Here is a 12,523-nt window from a genome sequence, read left to right as displayed (position 1 = left end):
GGCGCTCCGGATTGGCAGTGCCTTACGCGCCGGAGATCCTGATGACTTGGCTTCGATGGCTACCTAGGGCTGGGGACTGGAGAGGACTGCTGGCATGGGAGGAAGCTGGAGCCTTGAAGATGGGGGACCTCTATAGAGATGGTACCCTTTTGCCCTTTGAGGACTTTCGACAGGAACACGGCCTATTGCGGGGCCAGTTCCTATTACACCGGGCAATCACTCAAGGGGTTCAGGCGTATTGGTGGATGGGAGCAGAGGAACCTGCCCTCCATCGCCCGAGCACCTACATTAAAACTTCAGATGGCACGCGAAGGGCGATTACCAACCTATACAGATCAATTACTGCTGGGTCACAGGGGCCTCTAGTGGATATAAAGCACAAATGGGAAACAGACCTGGGGACCCAGATCCCAGAAGATGACTGGGAACACGTCCTGGGGATGGTCCCGAAGATATCTAGGAACTCACAATTTCAGCTCATCCAATTTTACATCATACACAGAGCATACCTCGCCCCGCGGAGGCTCAGAGATCATTTTCAGATTTAGATGCGAAATGCCCTCGCTGTGAGACAGAGGCAGCAGAATTTTTCCACATGCTCTTGTCTTGCCCTAAGCTGGGGGCATTCTGGAGCTCAGTAGTGAATGAAGTGGCAGTAGTCATAGACCGCGAGGTACCTGTTGATGCCATACACTTCTTATTACACTGGTTTCCCCACACCCCCAAAAACTGAGCAACTAGTAGATTTCAAGATCTATCATTCATACTGGCCAAACAAGAACAGACAAAGAACAGCGTGGCTGGCACCGCCTTCCTGGTTGGAGAAGTGAGCTTCAAAAGTGGTCGGAGAGCGAGGGAATGGCTCTACACATAGACCTTAGGAGGGGTGGAGGTACCCAAGAGTTGAAGAATGCCTGGGACCAGCTCCTGATTAATCTGCGGGAGGGGCCCGGACCCCCCTCCGTGGGGGAAGCAGAATTAGCTCCCACATCAATTGACTAACAGGACACCACACACTGCAGCTCCTGAGAGGGTCACTAATCAAAGCAAGTAGCACACCTGATCATCCCACTCTGAGGGATCGTCGAGACACAGGGGCAGACAAATTGCAGACTGTTTCTAGTAGGGCGCAGGGAGGGGGAGTTTGCGGGGAAATATAGGGATGTTTAGAGTTAGGTAGCATGGCAGTTATACACCAAACACCAGACAACACCTCGGCGGCACTAACTAGCGCGTTTGATCATTAATACTTGACAACTAGTGTGTGCAAAGAGGGGAAGCAACGGAGGTAGCCATGCTTACAGGCTACACGACCTGATCCTGACTTATGTGAATTGAGGTGAATACCAATATTAGGATGTTTCCATTAATGAGTGTGATTAAACTGCCACTATTTCAGAATGTTTTGTATCAACCTGAATATATGAGAAATTAATTCAAATTTGTTTTTTAAAAAAAAGGTGGATCCAGAAGTAACTGGTGGAACAGTTACAGTTTTTTGCTTTCCCATACTGTCTACTGAATAAATCCAGGTATAATAGGCCAAAAAAATATAAAAGAACAGTACCTAGGGAGAAGCTGAAAAGATAGGGTAGGCCCAGTCCAGTCACATCCAGGAGTGGATGGGCACAGACGGGCCCACTCTAGGCCCGGGCATGCGTCCGGGTGCATCCTGCACACATTCCGTGCTGCAGGAGCCTCCAAATACTTAAGAGGTGCCTCCGGACGCACTTATCACATGGCGGCCCTCCTGCCATGAGCGTCCCTCGGGCTTTGAGTCCTGCCCTGCTGCCAAAGGTAAGCATGGCGAATGTCAATCACTCTGTCTGTACCCCTCGACTTTACAGGCAGGCAAGCAGTTACAGAGATTAGGATTCCTGTGCTGGCAGGAGACCGAACGCACACACTGTAGAAAATATGTACTGGAATGAAAGCATAGTATGCAATCCAACACATTTCCACACATGTCCACTACCCCAGTAAAAGCTTCCAACTCCCCTTTTCTAATTTATTACTATCAAGCAAAGCAACGAAACAAGATTAATAGTTTGGATTCCTAATGGCACCAACTGCAATGAACTAACCAAATGAGCAGGGTCCAGCTGGCATTTGTTAACTCACCTGGCTGCTGAACTGATAGGAAGCTGCCTTTAAGCCAGTTTAAGGAAAGAAACATCATTCACAGGCCCAGATCCCAGTTAATGTCCCTGTATTCCAATCTCCTTGCTTTATCTAAACTTTGACCCACCCATACTACTGTACTGTTTGTGGCAGGGACCTCTCCCTTTCTACAACCCTCTCTGCAAAGTCAGTTAGGTTTTTGCTTCATAAACATCCCTAACAACACTAAATGAAGGGTTGCATTGTCCATTTTATTTTGTTCATCTCTGAGATCCGGTGAGGGAAATTTAGAAAGAATTTCAATCACTGACCCATGTTTGATGTGTGTTCTTGAGTGTGTGGTGCCTGTCTTGTAATCATGCACCTGTCAGCTTGCAACTGTTGCTGCGCTTTCACTCTAGCATGCTTTCAACCGGGAAATAACACTGGTAGAAGAACAATACTTCAACCGGCCCAACCATACTCGCACACATAAAACCTTTTAGCAAGAATATATAAGCCTCATCTTGTTTTAATTTCCGGATCACAGACCTACAACAGGCACTCAAACTTGAAATATTCTGTCTCTGTTGCCTTGGTATACATTTCAGGATTCAGAGGCTTTTTTAGACAACATTAATTCAATGGTTTGGAGAATTTCTACGATTGTTTCCCACAAACATGGCTGAAAAAAATGTTGTGAATAGACCAGTCCAGTGTCAACAACAGGGAATAAAACACCAGAGTAACCAAGGTAGTTGTACACCTCACCCATGCCCTCTGCCCCCAACCCCTTGTTCCCTCAGCCCACGAGAAACACCCACACGGTCTACTACAAACACATGCTCTAGTTCCTCAAGAGCACTGAAACTCTGACAGGATGCCAGGCTGCATGATCGAGCACTTCCCTGCACACGCTTCTTCGATCCGCTCGCAGCTTACCCCATACTACAGCAAATCTGCAAGGATTCCTCCAGACACACGACACACACAAAACTGGCCTGCATTGCCCAAGCAACACCTCATCCTTCGCTCCCCTACTGTTGACACCACCACAAGTCTAGCTCGTCTGCCATTGGCAGTAAATCATGTGCCCCTGTGTACGGAAACACGCTGGGCCCGGATCCAAAATGGCATTCAGAATTAGCTCAGGAGTGGAAAGCAGTCGTCACAGACACCGCAAGTCAAATCTATGCAGTGTCTTAAAGTCCCACTTGCAGGAAAGGTAGGGTGACAATGCTCTCTCCACTCCCTGATTGACGTCCAGACTTAGTGCTACAGGGCTTGTGTCTAAAACGCCCAAAGCTAACTTTACCTCCACATCATCGGGAGTGGAGACTGTCCCTTGATGCTAGATCTTTGCCGAGCTGATGACCTCACAGGCCTCATGGCTGAGAGATTGTCAGCCTGGAAAATACTCTCTAGACTTGGGTCTGCCCAGGTGAGCAACTAGTAAGTTAATTGAAAGCTCTGTGACATGAGTGTCAGTCTGGCAGAAAGTGTTGTAGAAAAGCCACCCGGTTAAAGTAAGTTTGAATGAGTGTACACATGCCTTGAAAAATGCACACTCATCATTGCACATTGCTTTCTTTTTTACAGTGAAAGTAAAGGGGGCGGAACCCCAACACCCTAGCAAAGACACCGCTGTTACAAAATAATTCACTTTTCCCCCCTGCACCAACCAAGACTTAGGCCTGATTACGAGTTTGGCAGTTTGTGGACCACCATGGCGGTGGTAAAGGTTTGACCACCGTCGGCTTGGCCGTTAGACCACTGTATTATGATACATGCTGTTCCATAGACCATAGACTGCCGCACCGGCAGGCAGCTCAGACCGCCGCAGTGGCGAGATAGGCCAATGAGGCCATTGGAGCCAGTGTTTCCACCTGACAGATTATGATATTACCTTCCGCCAGCATGACTGTGGCAGTCCAACAACCACCTCCCAGCTGGTAGATACGGAGGCATAAAAGGCAAGAACTCAACTGCTGGCAGCACCGATTGATGTGCCCCAATCCAGCTAGTATGTAGGTTACACTGCGTGGACCGAGTACATTTTTTGTGTGTACCGGGCCGGAGTTGTTCACAACGAATGACCCATACACAGCCATATGACGCCTCCTTTGGAGAGGTCACTGACACGGCACCACCACATTCCAAAAAAACACACGTCTGCTCATCCCAGTTTCAGGGATAGTGAAGTGTACAGAACATTATGTCACATACCAGCAACACCATATCAACATCACACATAATTAAACAGGTATACTCACATGGCCAGTCATGATGTTGAAGACAGATATGTATGGATGTCTCATTTAAGACAAACACACCTTCAATGAAACATCCCTGTGATGGACCCACACATATCACCCACATTGCTACACAATGGGAGGTCAATGGGATGTACAATATTTTGTGAGACAAATATCCAAAGATCGCAATGTAAACAATTCCTGCACAATAGGGATGGCGGCATCAGAGTCACTCCAGGAAGAATGCTGCCCTGGCATAAATTTAACTCTGCACACGCCCCTAAAACACCATTTCCAAAGGAACTAGCCCTTCATGTTTCTCAGGGACATCCAACAGTAGAACCAAGTGACATGCCAATGTGCAAAATGTGTAAATGCAAGTCAAGAAAGCAAGTACAACAGCAACATCATGGGTCACACATGTAGATGAAGTAGCTGCAAGGTACCCACATGAAAATGGATACATGGTCAGTCAAATGTATAGGAAGGTAGCACAAGTGAACACCCTTCATGTGTGGACAAGCAAGACGAATGTCCTATTGACATCATGGGAACAAATTTATCACAATATATGTTGACATTGGCCAAGCCAAGATGAACTACTTACCATATCAAACAAAACACAATGCAAGGACACCCCAACTGGATTACCAAGCAGACATCCATACAGTGAACATATATATATTTGTCCTGGGTGATACCAGCACTGCCCACAAAGTCAGATCTTGGCAACCACAGCAAATGGATTAGCAATCAGGGTGAAACACACACAACTGTAGGAATACAACACAAATTACTCCGGAACAGCAAAAAGGTAGAAATGTAATGGCAAGACAAATGTGTACCCAAAAAAACAACATCTTGGGTTTATTATGAGAAATGATGATGTTCAAAGGCCATTGGTCAGTCCATACCAAAGTCCATGCATCGTACTGTGCACCAGCTTGACTTTTATTACTGCCAGAGAACCTCCACAGGAAGGGGTATCAGGTGGGCATGCAAGGACCTCAGGGATCAATTTGTGGGTGGGGTGGGGTCGGATTTGGGATGGGTGAGTTTGTGTTTGGGAGGGGTGGTGTAGGAAAGTACCATCTTGCCTGGCATGTTACCCCCATTTTTTCACTGTATATATGTTGTTTTAGTTGTATGTGTCACTGGGACCCTGGTAACCCAGGGCCCCAGTGCTCATAAGTGTGCCTGTATGTGTTACCTGTGTAGTGACTAACTGTCTCACTGAGGCTCTGCTAATCAGAACCTCAGTGGTTATGCTCTCTCATTTCTTTCCAAATTGTCACTGACAGGCTAGTGACCATTTTTACCAATTTACATTGGCTTACTGGAACACCCTTATAATCCCCTAGTATATGGTACTGAGGTACCCAGGGTATTGGGGTTCCAGGAGATCCCTATGGGCTGCAGCATTTCTTTTGCCACCCATAGGGAGCTCTGACAATTCTTACACAGGCCTGCCACTGCAGCCTGAGTGAAATAACGTCCACGTTATTTCACAGCCATTTTACACTGCACTTAAGTAACTTATAAGTCACCTATATGTCTAACCTTTACCTGGTAAAGGTTAGGTGCAAAGTTACTTAGTGTGAGGGCACCCTGGCACTAGCCAAGGTGCCCCCACATTGTTCAGAGCCAATTCACTGAACTTTGTGAGTACGGGGGCACCATTACACGCGTGCACTACATATAGGTCACTACCTATATGTAGCTTCACCATGGTAACTCCGAATATGGCCATGTAACATGTCTATGATCATGGAATTGCCCCCTCTATGCCATCCTGGCATTATTGGTACAATTCCATAATCCCAGTGGTCTGTAGCACAGACCCTGGTACTGCCAGACTGCCCTTCCTGGGGTTTCTCTGCAGCTGCTGCTGCTGCCAACCCCTCAGACAGGCATCTGCCCTCCTGGGGTCCAGCCAGGCCTGGCCCAGGATGGCAGAACAAAGAACTTCCTCTGAGAGAGGGTGTGACACCCTCTCCCTTTGGAAAATGGTGTGAAGGCAGGGGAGGAGTAGCCTCCCCCAGCCTCTGGAAATGCTTTGTTGGGCACAGAGGTGCCCAATTCTGCATAAGCCAGTCTACACCGGTTCAGGGACCCCTTAGCCCCTGCTCTGGCGCGAAACTGGACAAAGGAAAGGGGAGTGACCACTCCCCTGACCTGCACCTCCCCTGGGAGGTGTCCAGAGCTCCTCCAGTGTGCTCCAGACCTCTGCCATCTTGGAAACAGAGGTGCTGCTGGCACACTGGACTGCTCTGAGTGGCCAGTGCCACCAGGTGACGTCAGAGACTCCTTGTGATAGGCTCCTTCAGGTGTTAGTAGCCTTTCCTCTCTCCTAGGTAGCCAAACCCTCTTTTCTGGCTATTTAGGGTCTCTGTCTCTGGGGAAACTTCAGATAACGAATGCATGAGCTCAGCCGAGTTCCTCTGCATCTCCCTCTTCACCTTCTGATAAGGAATCGACCGCTGACCGCGCTGGAAGCCTGCAAACCTGCAACATAGTAGCAAAGACGACTACTGCAACTCTGTAACGCTGATCCTGCCGCCTTCTCGACTGTTTTCCTGCTTGTGCATGCTGTGGGGGTAGTCTGCCTCCTCTCTGCACCAGAAGCTCCGAAGAAATCTCCCGTGGGTCGACGGAATCTTCCCCCTGCAACCGCAGGCACCAAAAAGCTGCATCTCCGGTCCCTTGGGTCTCCTCTCAGCACGACGAGCGAGGTCCCTCGAATCCAGCGACACCGTCCAAGTGACCCCCACAGTCCAGTGACTCTTCAGCCCAAGTTTGGTGGAGGTAAGTCCTTGCCTCACCTCGCTGGGCTGCATTGCTGGGAACCGCGACTTTGCAAGCTTCTCCGGCCCCTGTGCACTTCCGGCGGAAATCCTGTGTGCACAGCCAAGCCTGGGTCCACGGCACTCTAACCTGCATTGCACGACTTTCTAAGTTGGTCTCCGGCGACGTGGGACTCCTTTGTGCAACTTCGGCGAGCACCGTTTCACGCATCCTCGTAGTGCCTGTTTCTGGCACTTCTCCGGGTGCTACCTGCTTCAGTGAGGGCTCTTTGTCTTGCTCGACGTCCCCTCTCTCTACAGGTCCAATTTGCGACCTTCTGGTCCCTCCTGGGCCCCAGCAGCGTCCAAAAACGCCAAACGCATGATTTGCGTGTAGCAAGGCTTGTTGGCGTCCATCCGGCGGAAAAACACTTCTGCACGACTCTCCAAGGCGTGGGGGATCCATCCTCCAAAGGGGAAGTCTCTAGCCCTTGTCGTTCCTGCAGTATTCACAGTTCTTCAGCCTAGTAAGAGCTTCTTTGCACCAACCGCTGGCATTTCTTGGGCATCTGCCCATCTCCGAGCTGCTTGTGACTTTTGGACTTGGTCCCCTTGTTCCACAGGACCCTCAGACAGGAATCCATCGTTGTTGCATTGCTGATTTGTGTTTTCCTTGCATTCTCCCTCTAACACGACTATTTTGTCCTTAGGGGAACTTTGGTGCACTTTGCACTCACTTTTCAGGGTCTTGGGGAGGGTTATTTTTCTAACTCTCACTATTTTCTAATAGTCCCAGCGACCCTCTACAAGGTCACATAGGTTTGGGGTCCATTCGTGGTTCACATTCCACTTTTGGAGTATATGGTTTGTGTTGCCCCTATCCCTATGTTTCCCCATTGCATCCTATTGTAATTATACATTGTTTGCACTGTTTTCTAAGACTATACTGCATATTTTTGCTATTGTGTATATATATCTTGTGTATATTTCCTATCCTCTTACTGAGGGTACACTCTAAGATACTTTGGCATATTGTCATAAAAATAAAGTACCTTTATTTTTAGTATAACTGTGTATTGTGTTTTCTTATGATATTGTGCATATGACACTAAGTGGTACTGTAGTAGCTTCACACGTCTCCTAGTTCAGCCTGAGCTGCTTTGCTAAGCTACCATTATCTATCAGCCTAAGCTGCTAGACACCCTATACACTAATAAGGGATAACTGGGCCTGGTGCAAGGTGCAAGTACCCCTTGGTACTCACTACAAGCCAGTCCAGCCTCCTACATTGGTTGTGCAGTGGTGGGATAAGTGCTTTGAGACTACTTACCACTCTTGTCATTGTACTTTTCATAAGAGAAAAATATACAAAACAAGGTCAGTGTATATACACATAGCCAAAAAGTTTTGCATTTCCTCTTTTCACTCTTTTCTAAGTGCTGAAAAGTACTTCTAAACTTTCAAAAAGTTCTTAAAAGTTTAAAAAGTTTTTTTTCTGTCTTTCCAAAAAGTTCTGAAAACTTTTTTCTCTTTGTCTATCACTTTAACTCTCTCTAAAAAATGTCTGGCACAGGCCAAAAAGTTGAACTGTCCAAACTTGCATATGATCACCTTAGCTGGAAAGGAGCAAGGAGTCTCTGCATAGAGAGAGGTTTGAGTGTAGGGAAGAATCCTTCCTTAGAACTGTTAATTAATATGCTTAGAGTACAGGATAAGGCCATAAGTGCCCAATCTGTAGAAAAAGTAGCTAATGGTTCTCAATCTGATCCAGGGACTCCCCCAGGAAAAGGTTCTGGAAAGAAAATTCTCAGCCTGCCCATTACTAGACAGTCTAGCATAGTTGGTACAGAGGTTGAATCACATCATACTGATGATGTGCTCTCACATTATACTGGTAGCCAAGCTGTTAGGGTGCCCTCTGTAAGGGACAGGTCTCCTTCTGTTCATTCCCATCATACCTCTGTATCTAGAAATGTCCCTCCCACCCACCCTGATGACAGATTGTTGGAAAGGGAGCTCAATAGATTGAGAGTGGAGCAAACCAGACTGAAGCTCAAGAAGCAACAGCTGGATTTGGATAGACAGTCTTTAGAAATAGAGAGGGAAAGACAGAAAATGGGTTTAGATACCCATGGTGGCAGCAGCAGTATTCCCCATAGTCATCCTGCAAAAGAGCATGATTCCAGGAATCTGCATAAGATAGTTCCCCCTTACAAGGAGGGGGATGACATTAACAAGTGGTTTGCTGCACTTGAGAGGGCCTGTGCTGTACAGGATGTCCCTCAAAGGCAGTGGGCTGCTATCCTATGGCTATCATTTACTGGAAAAGGTAGGGATAGGCTCCTTACTGTAAAAGAAAATGATGCTAACAATTTCCAAGTTCTTAAGAATGCACTCCTGGATGGTTATGGCTTAACCACTGAACAGTACAGGATCAAGTTCAGAGATACCAAAAAGGAGTCTTCACAAGACTGGGTTGATTTCATTGACCAGGCAGTGAAGGCCTTGGAGGGGTGGTTACATGGCAGTAAAGTTACTGATTATGACAGCCTGTATAACTTAATCCTGAGAGAGCATATTCTTAATAATTGTGTGTCTGATTTGTTGCACCAGTACTTGGTGGACTCTGATCTGACCTCTCCCCAAGAATTGGGAAAGAAGGCAGACAAATGGGTCAGAACAAGAGTGAACAGAAAAGTTCATACAGGGGGTGACAAAGATGGCAACAAAAAGAAGGATGGTAAGTCTTCTGACAAGGGTGGGGACAAATCTAAAAATGAGTCTTCATCAGGCCCACAAAAACACTCTGGTGGGGGTGGTGGGCCCAAACCCTCCTCTAATCAGAACAAGGAAAAGAAACCATGGTGCTATTTATGTAAGATAAAAGGCCATTGGACAACAGATCCCAGTTGTCCAAAGAAAGGCACCACAGCTCCTACCACTACAACCCCTACTGCTACACCTAGTGTCCCTACTAATAGCAGTGGTGGTGGGAGCAAACCTACTAATAGCCAATCCAAGGGAGTAGCTGGGCTCACTTTTGGTAATTTAGTTGGGGTTGGTCTGATTAGGGAGACCACAGAGGCTACTTTAGTCTCTGAAGGGGCTATTGACTTAGCCACTTTGGTTGCTTGCCCCCATAACTTGGAGAAGTACAAGCAACTAACCCTAATAAATGGTGTTGAGGTCCAGGCCTACAGGGACACAGGTGCCAGTGTCACAATGGTGATTGAGAAACTGGTGCACCCTGAACAACACATACTTGGACACCAGTACCAAGTAACCGATGCTCACAACATAACACAAAGCCACCCCATGGCTGTTGTAAATCTCAACTGGGGGGGGTATCTGGTCCAAAGAAAGTTGTGGTAGCTTCAGATTTACCTGTAGACTGTCTATTAGGGAACGATTTGGAGACATCAGCTTGGTCAGATGTGGAGTTGGAGGCCCATGCAGCAATGCTGGGCATCCCAGGGCATATTTTTGCTTTGACAAGGGCTCAGGCCAAAAAGCAAAAAGGACAGGGAAGCTTGGATCCTGGAACAATGGACCAAGTGCTCCCTAAAGCTAGGGCTAGTAGAAGCAAACCACTTCCTACTATCCCTCCCTCTACAGTGGATTCTAATTCTGAGGAAGAAGAATTCCCTCCCTGTGCAGAACCTACACCAGAGGAGCTGGAAGCAGACACTGCTGAGCTTTTGGGTGAAGGGGGGCCTGCCAGAGAGGAGCTGAGTGTGGCACAGCAAACCTGTCCCACATTAGAGGGTCTCAGACAGCAAGCTGTCAAACAGGCTAATGGGGATGTCAGTGACTCACACAGAGTTTACTGGGAGGACAACCTCTTGTACACTGAGCATAGGGATCCTAAACCTGGAGCTGCCAGGAGATTAGTGATTCCTCAGGAGTACAGAAAGTTCCTCCTAACACTGGCACATGACATTCCCTTAGCTGGGCACCTGGGTCAAATGAAAACTTGGGACAGATTGGTACCACTGTTTCATTGGCCTAGGATGTCAGAGGACACAAAAGAATTTTGTAAGTCCTGTGAAACCTGTCAAGCCAGTGGCAAGACAGGTGGCACTCCAAAGGCACCCCTTATCCCACTGCCTGTGGTTGGGGTTCCCTTTGAAAGGGTAGGGGTTGACATAGTTAGCCCCCCTGACCCTCCTACTGCTTCAGGCAATAGGTTTATCTTAGTGGTAGTGGACCATGCCACAAAGTATCCTGAAGCAATTCCTTTAAGGACCACTACAGCTCCTGCAGTGGCAAAGGCCCTCCTGGGAATATTTTCCAGGGTGGGCTTCCCAAAGGAAGTAGTATCAGACAGAGGAAGCAATTTCATGTCTGCATACTTAAAGGCCATGTGGAAGGAGTGTGGTGTAACTTACAAGTTCACAACACCCTATCATCCACAAACAAATGGACTGGTGGAGAGATTTAATAAAACTCTCAAAGGCATGATTATGGGACTCCCTGAAAAACTCCGCAGGAGATGGGATATCCTTCTACCATGCCTCCTTTTTGCCTACAGGGAGGTACCCCAGAAAGGAGTGGGCTTCAGCCCCTTTGAACTTCTTTTTGGACTCCCTGTTAGGGGGCCACTCACACTTGTAAAGGAGGGTTGGGAACAACCTTTAAAAGCTCCTAAGCAGGATATTGTGGACTATGTACTTGGCCTCAGATCAAGGATGGCTGAGTACATGAAAAAGGCCAGTAAAAACCTTCAGGCAGCCAAGAGCTCCAGAAGCAATGGCATGATCAGAAGGCTGTTTTGGTTCAGTACCAACCAGGGCAGAAAGTGTGGGTCTTGGAGCCTGTGGCCCCAAGAGCACTCCAAGATAAATGGAGTGGTCCACACACAATTGTTGAAAAGAAGGGTGAAGTCACCTACTTGGTTGACTTAGGCACTGCCAGGAGTCCCCTTAGGGTGCTCCATGTCAACCGCCTGAAACCCTACTATGACAGGGCTGATCTCACCCTGCTCATGGCAACAGATGAGGGACAGGAAGAAGACAGTGATCCTCTACCTGATCTCTTCTCTTCCACAGAACAAGATGCTCTTGTGGAAGGGGTAGTTTTGGCTGATTGTCTTACTGCTGAGCAGAAAGATAATTGCATAAATCTCCTAGGACAATTTTCAGAACTCTTCTCCATTGTGCCAGGCACCACTTCTTGGTGTGAGCACACTATAGATACTGGAGACAGTTTACCTGTCAAAAGTAAGATCTATAGGCAGCCTGACCATGTCAGGGACTGCATAAAGCAAGAAGTTCAGAAGATGTTGGAACTAGGAGTGGTTGAGCACTCTGACAGTCCATGGGCTTCTCCTGTGGTACTGGTACCAAAACCCAATTCTAAAGATGGAAAGAAGGAAATGAGGTTTTG

Source organism: Pleurodeles waltl, chromosome 8, assembly GCF_031143425.1.
Source record: "Pleurodeles waltl isolate 20211129_DDA chromosome 8, aPleWal1.hap1.20221129, whole genome shotgun sequence".
NCBI lineage: Eukaryota > Metazoa > Chordata > Amphibia > Caudata > Salamandridae > Pleurodeles > Pleurodeles waltl.
The sequence above is the reverse complement of the archived record's forward strand: the minus strand, read 5'-3'. Positions refer to the sequence as shown.